The following is a 12632-nucleotide window of genomic DNA, read 5'->3' on the forward strand; positions in this document are numbered from 1 at the left end:
TTGTTTGTGGTTTGTGTTTCAGTTTGTGTGGGTGCTTATGGCTCAAACGAGATTAAGCGCATAAATGTTAATAATAATGATAATAATCATAATAATAATAATAACAATAATATATTGTTGCGGATCTCTGACGTCGGCTCTCCCCTTATCAAGAGAGGGTTAATCCCCTTGTCTCTTATCTGGCCGACGCGATCCTGGGGGTTATAACGTCCTTCCCGGGCAGCGTTAGGGAAGGTTTTTAGGCCTAGTCACTACTACCTGAATACTAACGCTGACCGGAAATGAGGGAATAACTCCCGCCCGAATCACGGATATCAGGTGGAAACGCCGGGCGGATAGCGATCCGCGATCCGAGCTGTTAACAATGGCTAACCCGATTATAGCGGTTGGGATCGTGCCACGTTTACCCAATGGAGAAAAGACTCGGATGATCGGATTAAGGAGAAACCAGAAAGAACAGGGCAATTTATTTACAATTTGTACAAGAAGAAGAGGAAACGAAAGAATGTACAAGAAAGAAAGAGGAAGGAAAAGTACACAGGGCAGCCTCAGACAGTCTTATTCTATTCCCTTGGACTCGGGCCCACTCGCTCTCAGATTCGGTCTCAGACTTCGGCTATGGCATCCATGCTCCGGTCCGGCTCTGGTCCTCGACCCGTACCAGCAGACGAAAACCGGCAGGCAGCTCTCCACATAGTGTAGCGTGAGCGGACAATTATAGTGATGGGGAAAGGTAAGCTGGGCTATTGGCGTACGTAATATGCGATCCGGCGCTTTGACACGCGCTACCGGTGTTACCCACTCCAAGCGCCCCCTACCCCAATGTCCTTTGGCACACTGCAGTTCTCGGCAATGCGTGCTGCTCGCTCGCCCATTGTAAAGCTGGTTGCCACAGCGCGTCTCTCCCTCTCGTACTCAACTCTCGTACCAGTTCTTTTGTAATACCAGTCTTGGCTCCAGTCCTCTTTAATACAAGCTCTTCTCATCAGTCCTTTGTAATCAGTGCCAGCGAGTCCTTCAAATCACATCAGTCCTGTTCAAGGGCTTTGTGCGCTGGCTATAAGTCAAGCCAGCGAACGCTCAAAGCCCAAACCACACCTGTCAGGTGATCTCACTCCAGCCCTGGTTGGCTGGTTGTGGCTTACCGGCTCCGCCCTGGTGGCTGTTTGACATGGCCGCACCTCCATCCTGACGCTCCGCCCCATTTTTCGGGCTTTACCTCATGGCTTTTCAGGCTGGGTTGAGCGAGCCCACGGGCAGTGAAGGCTGCTGCCCAAGGAGCATGACAAATTGATATGGCCGATGGGGCACAGACTGGAGAGCGCTTAATGGTGTCGCTTGGAAGGAGGCTGCAAAATGAATGAGGGGCCTACTCTTATTTGATTGACACAACGCAGATGCAACTATTGGGAATGGCCTTTTCTAAACACAGACTATGAAATAAATGACGTCCTCAGGTGACCTACATGTTGCTTGTGGCCTACCTATGGGGTGCTACCTTTAACCTTTAATGATGTTATATTTACAAGTGTGGGTTCTCAAAACCACAACAATATTCTCATCATTAATACTCTTATTATTACTATTATTATTATTATTATTATTATTATCATAAATGCACTTTATTAATTGATGAAGCCCAACAGATAATAACATGTTCACTGAACAATCTGATTAAAAAGCCAGGAAGCCATCATGCACTTCACGTACCATTTGTTAATATGCATTTTCATCAACTGCTCATTATAAATTTCTGAGCACCCTTTGTGTGTGGGGACATGGATATTCGTAATCAGTGACACATTTCCTCCAAGCCCATTAAAGTTTTAAGTTGCCCCCATCGTTGTTGCACGAAAATTGAAAATTAAGCGCATATATACTGCATGCCCTGTGGCCTACAACCCCCCTGGCATTAATTCAGCAATCGACGGGGATTCAAACCCAGGATCCAAGGATCCCAAGCCGGTACCCTAACCGCTAAGCCAACACCAGGATAGCTTCCATGTGCTACTCGGGTCTTTGAATACAGAGATTTTTGACACAAATACATGGAATTAGAGTAGCCGATGCAGCTTACACCCTTATTATGGGCTCATCAGTATAACGTACTGGTGCATCATTTATTTGTGACTATGCTTCACAGCTCAAAGGTGAGTGTGGCTGTCTCTTCCATATACTGTCAGTCTTCATGTAGAAATCAAGCTGGATACGTTTACCGTTTCGCTGGATATGGATCAAATAGGATAAGATAATAACTCTAAAATTCCAAACAGAGTAAAGAAAATAACATGAATTACTTTTCTGTGATTAACATAAGCATTGTATCCTTGGCAGGTCATCGGTGATATGGAGAGCTTCTTGAAATGGCTCAAGTCCCAAGGCCTGAGAGCAGAAACAGCCCAAGCAGTGGTCGATAAGCTTGGAATTGAGGATCAGAAGGTTATTCGAGCTTGCACTGAGTCTGATGCATTGCGGACCGAGCTCCTTTCTCTTGCTAAAGAGAAATTACAATTTGCAATGTATGCTGACTTCTGTAAATTTATGAATTCATTTTCAAAGCCACAATATGTCCAAATTGCAGGTTCTTCTCTTTTGGGAAGTATTTTCATCAACTTGGAGAATGTTATTCGGGAACTTTCCAGTTTCTGTGCAAAGATTTTCGGATCCCAAAATGTGCACCAGGATGAAGTTTCTGGTTTCTCTGGAATCGGGTTAATTGACGTCAGCAGCCTCCACTCTCAGGATGATGGATCAAGACTCACGTCTGGTACGTGACTTTTTAATACGACATCGCATGTCAACAAATCACTTGATGTTCACCATTGTTTATTTGTTTTTGTAATCTTTTAACTTGTATAATTTCTTTTGGTGCAGTTTATGTTGTCCAATCTGAATGGATTTTTAAAGCTCTGTAAAAGGTAAATTTTAGCTCACCTGGAACATATTTCTGGGGAGATTATGGGATGGCGCGTCGTCAGTCTGTCTGGAAACACTTTCAACTTCTTCTCTGAAACTGCTGATGGGATTTTGACCAAGCTTGACGAAAATTATATTTTGTGTTTTCGAACTCGTTTGTTCACAGCATTAAAAAAAAATTCAATGGGGAGAAAAAAAATGTAATTAGAGGTACATGTTAAACATTTTTTTCATGTAACCTTTTATATGCAATCAGCATTGGGGGACACATGAAATATGTTACCTTTTTCGTTGCCTTCTGGTTCATGCCCCGGGATGTGGCATCATGAGTCAAAATGGAAAGGAAGCCCTCAAAATTTGATATTGGGTTATTCCTGGTGGAACGTGTTTCCATCTTTCAACTTTTCTTTGGGTGTGAAGTGTGTGGATTTGCAATGGTGTGCCATGCTTTGCTCTTGTGGTTTTAGTTCCTCTCTTTAGCCATGGATGGGCTTATCATTGTTATTGTTGTTGTTGTATAGCCCTGGCTAGTTCTCTTGAACAGGCCCGCTGCACGTAGACAGCCGATCAATCTCCAAGGAGTGACCCAGGGATCCCTCACATCCAATACGATGTACCCCACCTTCTCTTATCCTTGTTAAAACAGTGAAATTCATCATATAAATCTTTATATCTTGGAGATATTTGGTTGAACAATGTGAACGTTAAAAAAAAACTTTCGTTTGAAAACAAACTCCAACCCATTGGCCTATAAAACAAACAAAATGTGGAAATTTTGGTTGTTTTTTTACAACAACTTAGTCATTTTTCAAAAGAAAATAATTATTGAATTCTGAAATGTTTACTTGAACCGAAATCAAGGTTTGAATTGTGATTAACTAATTTTTAGTAACAGCAGTTTGGACATTGATCATCTAGGTGCAGTAGAGGGTAAAAGCTCTTATCTTTCTTATCCACCATCTCTTGTCTTCTCTTATCCACCATCTCTTGTCTTCTCTTATCCACCATCTCTTGTCTCCTCTTATCCACCATCTCTTGTCTTCTCTTATCCACCATCTCTTGTCTTCTCTTATCCACCATCTTGGATAAGTTTCTTGGATAAGCATCTTGGATATCCACCATCCGATGCTCCCCCTCTCTCTTCATTAACGGTATGGACCTCAAACATCCGGGGCCTTCGCTCAAACCTGACTGATCTCTCCATACAGGTTGCTTCTGACAATCCAGACTTGATCTGCTAAACAGAAACTTTCCTCCTTCAAGATGTCTCTGATTCCTTAATATCTCTTCCTGGTTACTCCCTCCTCTGGTATGATAGACCTAAGCCTCGTCCTGGTGGTGGGGTGGCTATCTTTATCAAAAACTCCCTTCCTCACTCTCCTTGCACTCCCCTCTCTCCACCTCACCCCCAGGAGTACCTCTGGCTACGGCTTCCTCTCCGCTCCCACCTTTTGTTCATATGTGTTCTGTACCGTCCTCCAAACAGTGATGACTCCATTTACATTTCACTGTCTGACAACATGGACCAACTTCTATCCACTCATCTCAACTCTCTCTTCCTCATATGTGGCGACTTCAACTGTCATCATGCCACCTGCCTGGGTGTGGGTTCATCTCTCACCAGCCATGGCACCTCAGCAAAGGACTTCTGCGACTCACTGGGATTGACACAATCTGTCAATTTCCCGACCCGGATCTCAGCCAATGGTGTATCTTCTCTTCTAGACTTGGTTATGACAAACTTCCCTGCTCATGTCTGCTGCTCTTCTTCTGCCGCAATCGGTTCTTCTGATCGTGTGCTTGTTAAAGTGGACATCACTCTGGCCATTCTCAGAGAGCCTCCTCAGCGTCGCCGAGTCTGGCATTTCACTCAGGCCGACTGGCACGGTCTTCAAGCAGCCATCAATCATCTGGACTGGTCTCCCATCTCCACTGCCTCTGACATCAATTCTTCCTGGGAATTCTTCCAAAGCAAACTGCTCTCCCTCATGCACAGATTTATCCCATCTCGTCTTCAGTTGTCTTACCCTTCCTCCTGTCCATGGTACACTGAATCTTGTGGTGAAGCAGTTACCCTGAAACAACTTGCCTTTGCCTCTTGGAAGGCTAATCCAACTGAAGGCAATCTCAGTTCCTTCCACCAAGCTCGGAACAAGTGTGTGTCTACCCTCAGGAGTGCCAGGAAGCACTATCTCTCCACACTCAAGAATGAACTCTCAAACCTGTCTCCTTCCTCCGAATCCTGGTGGCATCTGGTCAAATCTGTTTCTGGTGTTTGTTCCCCCTCCGTCCCCTCCCTTACCTCAAATGGCTACACAGTTGACACCGCACATGACAAAGCCGAATGCCTCAACTCTGTGTTTGCCTAAAAATCTTGTGTCCCAAACCAATCTCTCTTTGTTCCCACCTTATCCAGTCGAACCCAACTGCTCCTGGACTCTGTGTCCTTTTCTCCTGACAAGGTGGAGGAGTTTTTGTCAAACCTCGACTCTGGTTTTGTCAAACCTGGCATCAGCCCAAGGGTCCTAAAATCCTGCTCTGCCACTCTATCTCACCCTCTCTCTGTTCTTTTCACCCTCTCTTTTGCTCAAGGTCATCTGCCAGCATCCTGGAAATCAGCAAATATTACCGCTTTACACAAAAAAGGTGCAAAAACAGATCCTTGCAACTACAGACCAATCAGCCTGCTCCCAATTATCAGCAAAGTCATGGAATCTATCATTGATTCAGATATCAAATCCTTCCTCTTCTCCAATGGCTTGATCTCCGATCATCAATTTGGATACAGACCAGGTCATTCTACTCTGGACATGCTGCTTCTGCTGTCTCAACAATGGATGGAGGTCCTCAATGCCAAACAAGAAATCAGAGCCGTCTCCCTTGACATATAACGTGCCTTCAATACGGTCTGGCACTCAGCTCTGCTCACCAAACTCTCCTCCTATGGTATCCATGGAAATCTCCATGCATGGCTTGCGGACTTCCTCTCTGGTCGTAGACAACGTGTGGCCCTGAATGGATTTCTCTCATCTCCCCTTCCTGTTCAGGCTGGAGTTCCCCAAGGCTGTGTTCTGGGCCCTGTGCATTTTCTGGTCTTTATCAATGATCTCTCCGACTATCTGGAAAATCCTCTCTATCTCTTTGCCGATGACTCCTCTCTCTGCCGCTCCATTCCTCTTCCCTCAGATCGGCAGTCTGCAGCCTCCTCACTCTCTGAAGACCTGCACAAAATCACAGACTGGTCAAACAATTGGAACATATATTTCAATCCTGACAAATCTCACACTCTTACTATGTCTCTCCGAAAAGATCGACTGGACAACCCTCCCATCTACTTTCTCAACAATCCTCTCCAAAAAGTTCTGTCGCTCAAGCTTTTGGGTCTCACTGTCTGCCATGATCTTTCTTGGGAAAACCACATTTCCAAGCTGGCCTCCAAAGCCAGTCGACGACTGGGCATCCTCCGTCGTGCGAAGTCCTTCGTCGGCACACCTGAGCTCCTCACCACGTACAAGGCTTTAATCTGCAGCTCAGTGGAATACTGTTCTCCCCAATGGGCCGGTGCTCCTGCCTCACACCTAGCTCGACTTCACGCTGTTGAAACCAAAGCTTTCAGAAGCATTGGAATCTCCCGTGATGAAGCTATCTCCAAGGGCCTTTCACTCACTCAACGCAGACAGGTAGGTGGTCTTTGTCTTCTACCGACTCCTCTCCGGCCTTGCTCCCCCAGCTCTCTCTGTGCTTTGTCCCCCAAATATTCCTGCAGGTCACACAAGATCTGCCAGCAACCCTCTAATGGTTAAACAGCCGAAATCTCCGCTCTCTGCTCACCTTCACTCTTTCAATCCTCTTTTCTCCCGCCTCTGGAACAAACTCCCACACTCCCTTCAATCCCACTCCTCCCTCCAGGTCTTTAAAACAGCTGTTCACCACCATCTCTTATCTTTCCCCATCCAAAACCTTGATCTTTTCTACCCCCACTAATTCACCCCAGATCCACCTTGTTTGAAATTCCCACTTCTTTCCTGGAAGTCCCGGCAGTGTCCATATGTTTTATACCTCTCCCACCCTCCCCCTTCCCATGCCTCCCCCCCCAAAGCCCTCTCCCTCCCACAGATCTCTCGATGTCCCTGCTCTCAGATGTTGTGTGTTTGCGTTCCTCCCCCTCTCGCCCCATCTTGTCGACCGCTCCCCATGTTATATGTTTTATGTGTCGGTTTGTCTTTCTGTGTGATTAATATTAGCTCTTTCACGAGCCTTGATCTTGTATACAAAAAAACCCCCCCAAAAAGCAAATCTGCCATGTCTTGTCTTCTTATCGACCATCTCTTATCTTGCCCCATCCAAAACCATGGTCTTTTCTACCTGTTAAGCAACCCAAATCCACCTTTTTCAAATTCTGTTTTTCTTCACTGAAAGTCCAAAATAGTGTCCTTTTGTTTGATACCGTTTGCCACCCCCATCTCCCTTCCAAAGATCTCCCGATGTCCCTGCTCTTCTGCTGTTGTGCTTCCCTCTCTCTCCCCCTCTTGTCTCCCGCTCCCTCTGTTGTATGTTTTATGTTTTTGTGTCTTTTGTGTTAGCTCTCACACGAGCCTCAACTTTGTATTCAAAAAAAATAATATAAAATATTGTCCACCCTCTTGGATATTCTGATCATGTCGCCATCGAAGTTGAGGTTTCTTATTCTTCACCTTCAACTGTTGTTCATCGTGTCCAATGAACTGTCTTCCAATATCGGAAGGCTGACTGGGATGACTTGCGTTCTTTTCTTGCCGATGTTCACTGGAACTCAATCCTTTGTCACAACCAATCTGAAGCTGCCAAGGAAGTTACTGAGTGTATCCCTGTTGGTGTGGACCTCTTTCTCCCTTCTCGGGCCGACCAGGTGAAACAATCCTCTCAGCCATGGTTCACTCCAGCTTGCTCTGCTGCTATTGCCCATCACAATCACTTTTTCAAACAGTATCACTGTGTTGGCTCGACTGAGGCACATCGTTTGTTTCGCCTTGTGAACAACCACTGTCGACGAATGTTGAAGAATGCTAATCAATGATCTGCAGAATCTGTTTGTTATTATATCTCAAATAAACAGCTCGGTTCTCAAGCTTTTTGGAGAATTGCGAAAGCCCCCTTCCGATGCTCCGATGCTCCGATGCTCCCCCTTCCTCTTCCGATGCTCCCCATCCCCCTCCCTCCCCGATGCTCCCCCTCCCCGATGCTCCCCCCTATGCTCCCCCTTCCTCTTCCTTAAGAGTATGGACCTCAAACATCCGGGGCCTTCGCTCAAACTTAACTGATCTCTCCATACAGGTTGCTTCTGACAAACCAGACGTGATCTGCTCAACAGAAACTTTCGTCCTTCATGATGTCTCTGATTCTTTGGTGTCTCTCCCAGGTTACTCCCTCCTCCGGTATGATAGACCTGAGCCTCGTCCTGGAGGTGGGGTTGCTATCTTTATAAAAAACTCTCTTCCTCACTCGCCCTGCACTTCCCTCTCTCCACCTCACCCCCAGGAATACCTTTGGGTACGGCTTCCCCTTCGCTCCCACCTTTTGTTCATATGTGTGTTGCACCGTCCACCAAACAGTGATGACTCCATCTACATCTCGCTGTCTGATAATATGGACCAACTTCTTTCTACCCATCCCATCTCTCTCTTCCTCATATGTGGTGATTTCAACTGTCACCATGCCAGTTGGCTGGGGGTGGGTACCTCTCTCACCAGCCATGGCTCTTCAGCAAAGGACTTCTGTGACTCACTGGGACTGACACAATCTGTCAATTTCCCAACCCGGATCTCAGTCAACGGAGCATCTTCTCTTCTGGACTTGGTTATGACTAACTTCCCTGAAAATGTCTGCTGCTCTTCTTCTGCTCCAATCGGCTCTTCTGATCATGTGCTTGTTAAAGTGGACATCTCTCTGACCATTCTCAGAGAGCCTCCTCAGCGTCGACGAGTCTGGCCTTTCACTCAGGCCAACTGGCACGGTCTTCAAGCAGCCATCAATCATCTGGACTGGTCTCCCATCTCTACTGCCTCTGACATCAACTCATCCTGGGAATTCTTCCAAAGTAAATTGCTCTCTCTCATGCACAGATTTATCCCATTTCGTCTTCAGTTGTCATACCCTTCCTCCGGTCCATGGTACACGGAATCTTGTGGTGAGGCTATTGCCCAGAAACAACTTGCTTTCGTCTCCTGGAAAGCAAATCCAACGGAAGGAAATCTCATTTCCTTCCACAAAGCCCGAAACAAGTGTGTGTCCACCCTCAGGAGAGCCAGGAAACAATATCTCTCCGTTCTCAGGACCGAACTCTCTTATCTGTGTCCCTCTTCCAAATCCTGGTGGTGTCTGCTCAAATCTGTTTCTTGTGTTTGTTCCCCCTCCATTTCTTCCCTCACCTCAAATGGCCACACGGCTGACTCCGCACGTGAAAAAGCTGAATGCCTCAACTCTGTGTTTGCCTCTAAATCTTGTGTCCCAAACCCATCCCTCTCAGTACCCACCGTACCCAGTCGTACCCATCTGCTCCTTGACTCTGTGTCCTTTCCTCCTGACAAGGTGGAAAAGTTTCTGTCAACCCTCGACTCTGATTCTGCAACTGGACCTGACGGCATCAGCCCACGGGTCCTAAAATCATGTTCTTCCGTTCTTTCACACCCTCTCTCTGTTCTCTTCACCCTCTCTTTTGTTCAAGGTCATCTTCCATCTGCTTGGAAATCTGCCAACATCACCGCTTTGCACAAAAAAGGTGCAAAAACAGATCCCAGCAACTACAGACCAATCAGCCTTCTCCCAATTATCAGCAAAGTCATGGAATCCATCATTGCTTCAGATATGAAATCTTTCCTCTTCTCCAATGGCTTGATCTCTGATCATCAATTTGGTTTCAGACCTGGACACTCCACTCTGGATATGCTGCTTCTGCTTTCTCAACAATGGATGGAGGTCCTCAATGCCAAACAGGAAATTAGAGCAGTCTCCCTTGACATATCACGTGCCTTCGATACGGTCTGACACCCCGCTCTGCTCACCAAACTCTCCTCTTTTGGTATCCATGGAAATCTCCACACATGGCTGGCAGACTTCCTCTCTAGTCGTAGTCAACGTGTGGCCCTGAATGGGTTTCTCTCATCTCCTCCTCCTGTTCAGGCTGGAGTTCCCAAAGGCAGTGCTCTGGGCCCTGTGCTTTTTCTGGTCTTCATCAATGATCTCTCTGACTCTCTTGAAAATTCTCTCTATCTCTTTGCTGACGACTCTACTCTCTGTCGCTCCATTCTTCATCCCTCAGATCGGCAGTCTGCAGCCTCCTCACTCTCTGCAGACCTTGACAAAATCACAGACTGGGCAAACAAGTGGAACATGTCTTTCAATCCTGACAAATCTCACACTCTTACGATGTCTCTCTGAAAAGACCGACTGGACAACCCTCCCATCCACTTTCTGAATAATCCTCTCCAAGAAGTTCTGCCACTCAAGCTTTTGGGTCTCACTATCTGCCATGATCTTTCCTGGGAAAACCACATTTCAAATCTGGCCTCCAAAGCCAGTCGCTGACTGGGCATCCTCCGTCGTGCGAAGTCCTTCCTTGGTACACCTGAGCTCCTCACCACTTACAAGGCTTTCATCCACAGCTCAATGGAATACTGCTCTCTCCTCTGGGCTGGTGCTCCTGCCTCACACCTAGCTCGCCTTCACGCTGTTGAAACCAAAGCATTCAGAATCATTGGAATCTCCCGCGATGAAGCTAACTCCAAGGGCCTCTCACTCACTCACCGCAGGCAGGTTGGTGGTCTTTCCGTCTTCTACCGACTCCTCTCTGGCCTTGCCCCCCCCCCCCCCAGCTCTCTCTGGGCTCTGTCCCACAAATATTCCTACAGGTCGCACAAGATCTGCCTGCAACCCTCTTATGGTTAAACTGCCAAAATCAAGACTCTCTGCTCACCTTCACTCCTTCATTCCTCTTTTCTCCCACCTCTGGAACAAACTCCCTCACTCTCTTCAATCCCACTCCACCCTCCAAGTCTTTAAAACAGCTGTTCACCACCATCTCTTATCTTCCCCCATCCAAAACCTTGATCTTTTCTACCCCCGCTAATTTCACCACAATTCCACTTTTTTGAAATCCCAACTTCTGTCCAGGAAGTCCTTGGTGTCCTTGTGTTTTATACTTCTCCCTCCCCCCCCCCCTTCCCATGCCTCCTCCCCCCGGGCCCTCTCCCTTCCACACATCTCCCTGCTCTCGGATGTTGTGTTAGTGTGCCTCCCCTTTTCCCCATCTTGTCTTCCGCTCCCTCTTTTTGGGTATTTTGTTTGTCTGGTTGATTTATTTGTGAAGTAAATGTTAGCTCTTTCACGAGCCTCGATTTCAGTATACAAAAAAAAAAAAAAAAAAAATGCTTTTTCAACCGTAATCGATCATCGATTCCTGTCTTCTTCAATTGCCCTGAAATGTTTATTTATATTGATAAAGTCAACCTCTTTTTTGAGCTTTTTGCTGCAAACTCCACACTTGAAGTGTGTTCAAGTGTGTCTTCTACACACTTGAATTATCACTTGAAGACCACGGACAAACATTGCTTGTTTGTCCTTCCCGTATTGACACCAGGCTTTCCACTATAATCAGCACACACAGAAAGGTTGCTGAGATTATTCAAAGGCCCGACATTTCAAAATCTACTGCACCAGATAGAATCCCTACAATTGCTTTGAAGATGTGTTCACTTGAACTATCTTCTGTTCTCTCAAAACTGTGTTGCTTGTGCATGTCAAAGTCTGTGTTTCCACTTAGTTGGAAGCAGGCTTCTGTAGTCCCTGCCTTTAAAGGCTCCGGTAAGTTATCAGATCCTTCTAAATATCTGCTTGTTAGCCTTCTACGCATTATCAGCAAAGTGTTTGAATCCTTGATAGAACAACTCATGACTCATCTGGAAACCCACAACCTCCAAACTGATGTTCAGTATGGCTTTGGACAGTCAAGGTCGACTGGTGATCTGCTCTATCCCATATCACTGAACATGTGAATGGGGCTTACGATCATCATGGAGAAGCCAGAGTTGTTGATCTCGACATCTCCAAGGCTAAAATCATATGGCATTTCTGGAAAATTGCTTGATACAATCTCTGACTTCCTTGCAAATCGTCAAATCTCTGTGGTACATGAGGGACAGTAATCCCCTTTCAGTAATACGAATGTGAGTCCTCAGGGGTCTGCCTGTGTTGGGTCCAATATTGTTCATGTTATATAGCAATGATCTGCCTGATTGTATTCTTTCTCAATTAAGCATTTCCGGAGGTGTCTCAACACTGTATACTACCTACTCAGGAACCTTGTCTCCTCCTACCCGTGGCCAGTGGCATGGAGAGCCAGCACGGGCCCCGAGGCAAATAAACTCTGGGCTCCCACCCCCACCTCCACGCTTTCTTTCTTTTATAACTTTTTAAGGAACTTTCTTTCATGAAAGACAAGAAAACTTTTTTGAAACAAATGTCACTTTTATTTGGCCGTTTGATCGAAAATATAGGAGATAGTGAGACGTTTGGACCGATCGAGTCAATTTGCACCCTCGACTGGTGAACACTATTTCTCCCAAAGATTGGCAAAAAACAATACGTGAGAAGATGGTCAAGAATTTTTGGACAAAGAGGATACAAATGCATTTCTTTGTGACGCACATTTCTGGTTAATAACCATTTTCTGTAAGGTTTGA

General features: G+C 46.1%; 1 protein-coding gene and 1 long non-coding RNA gene across 2 annotated transcripts in view; both read left to right on the plus strand.

The window, feature by feature from the left end:
* The window catches only part of LOC137418011 (E3 ubiquitin/ISG15 ligase TRIM25), a 239932-nt gene that overhangs the window by 166918 nt on the left and 60382 nt on the right, over window positions 1-12632 (plus strand). The gene's annotated exons all lie outside the window — the stretch shown is intronic.
* The window catches only part of LOC144889873 (uncharacterized), a 29088-nt gene continuing 18946 nt past the window's right edge, over window positions 2491-12632 (plus strand). The window contains exon 1 of the long non-coding RNA XR_013622130.1: window positions 2491-2767. This is a non-coding gene — a long non-coding RNA (uncharacterized LOC144889873). The remainder of the gene's footprint in view (window positions 2768-12632) is intronic.

Source organism: Myxine glutinosa, chromosome 1 (genome assembly GCF_964187855.1).
Source record: "Myxine glutinosa chromosome 1, kmMyxGlut1.1, whole genome shotgun sequence".
NCBI classification, from domain to species: Eukaryota; Metazoa; Chordata; class Myxini; order Myxiniformes; family Myxinidae; genus Myxine; species Myxine glutinosa.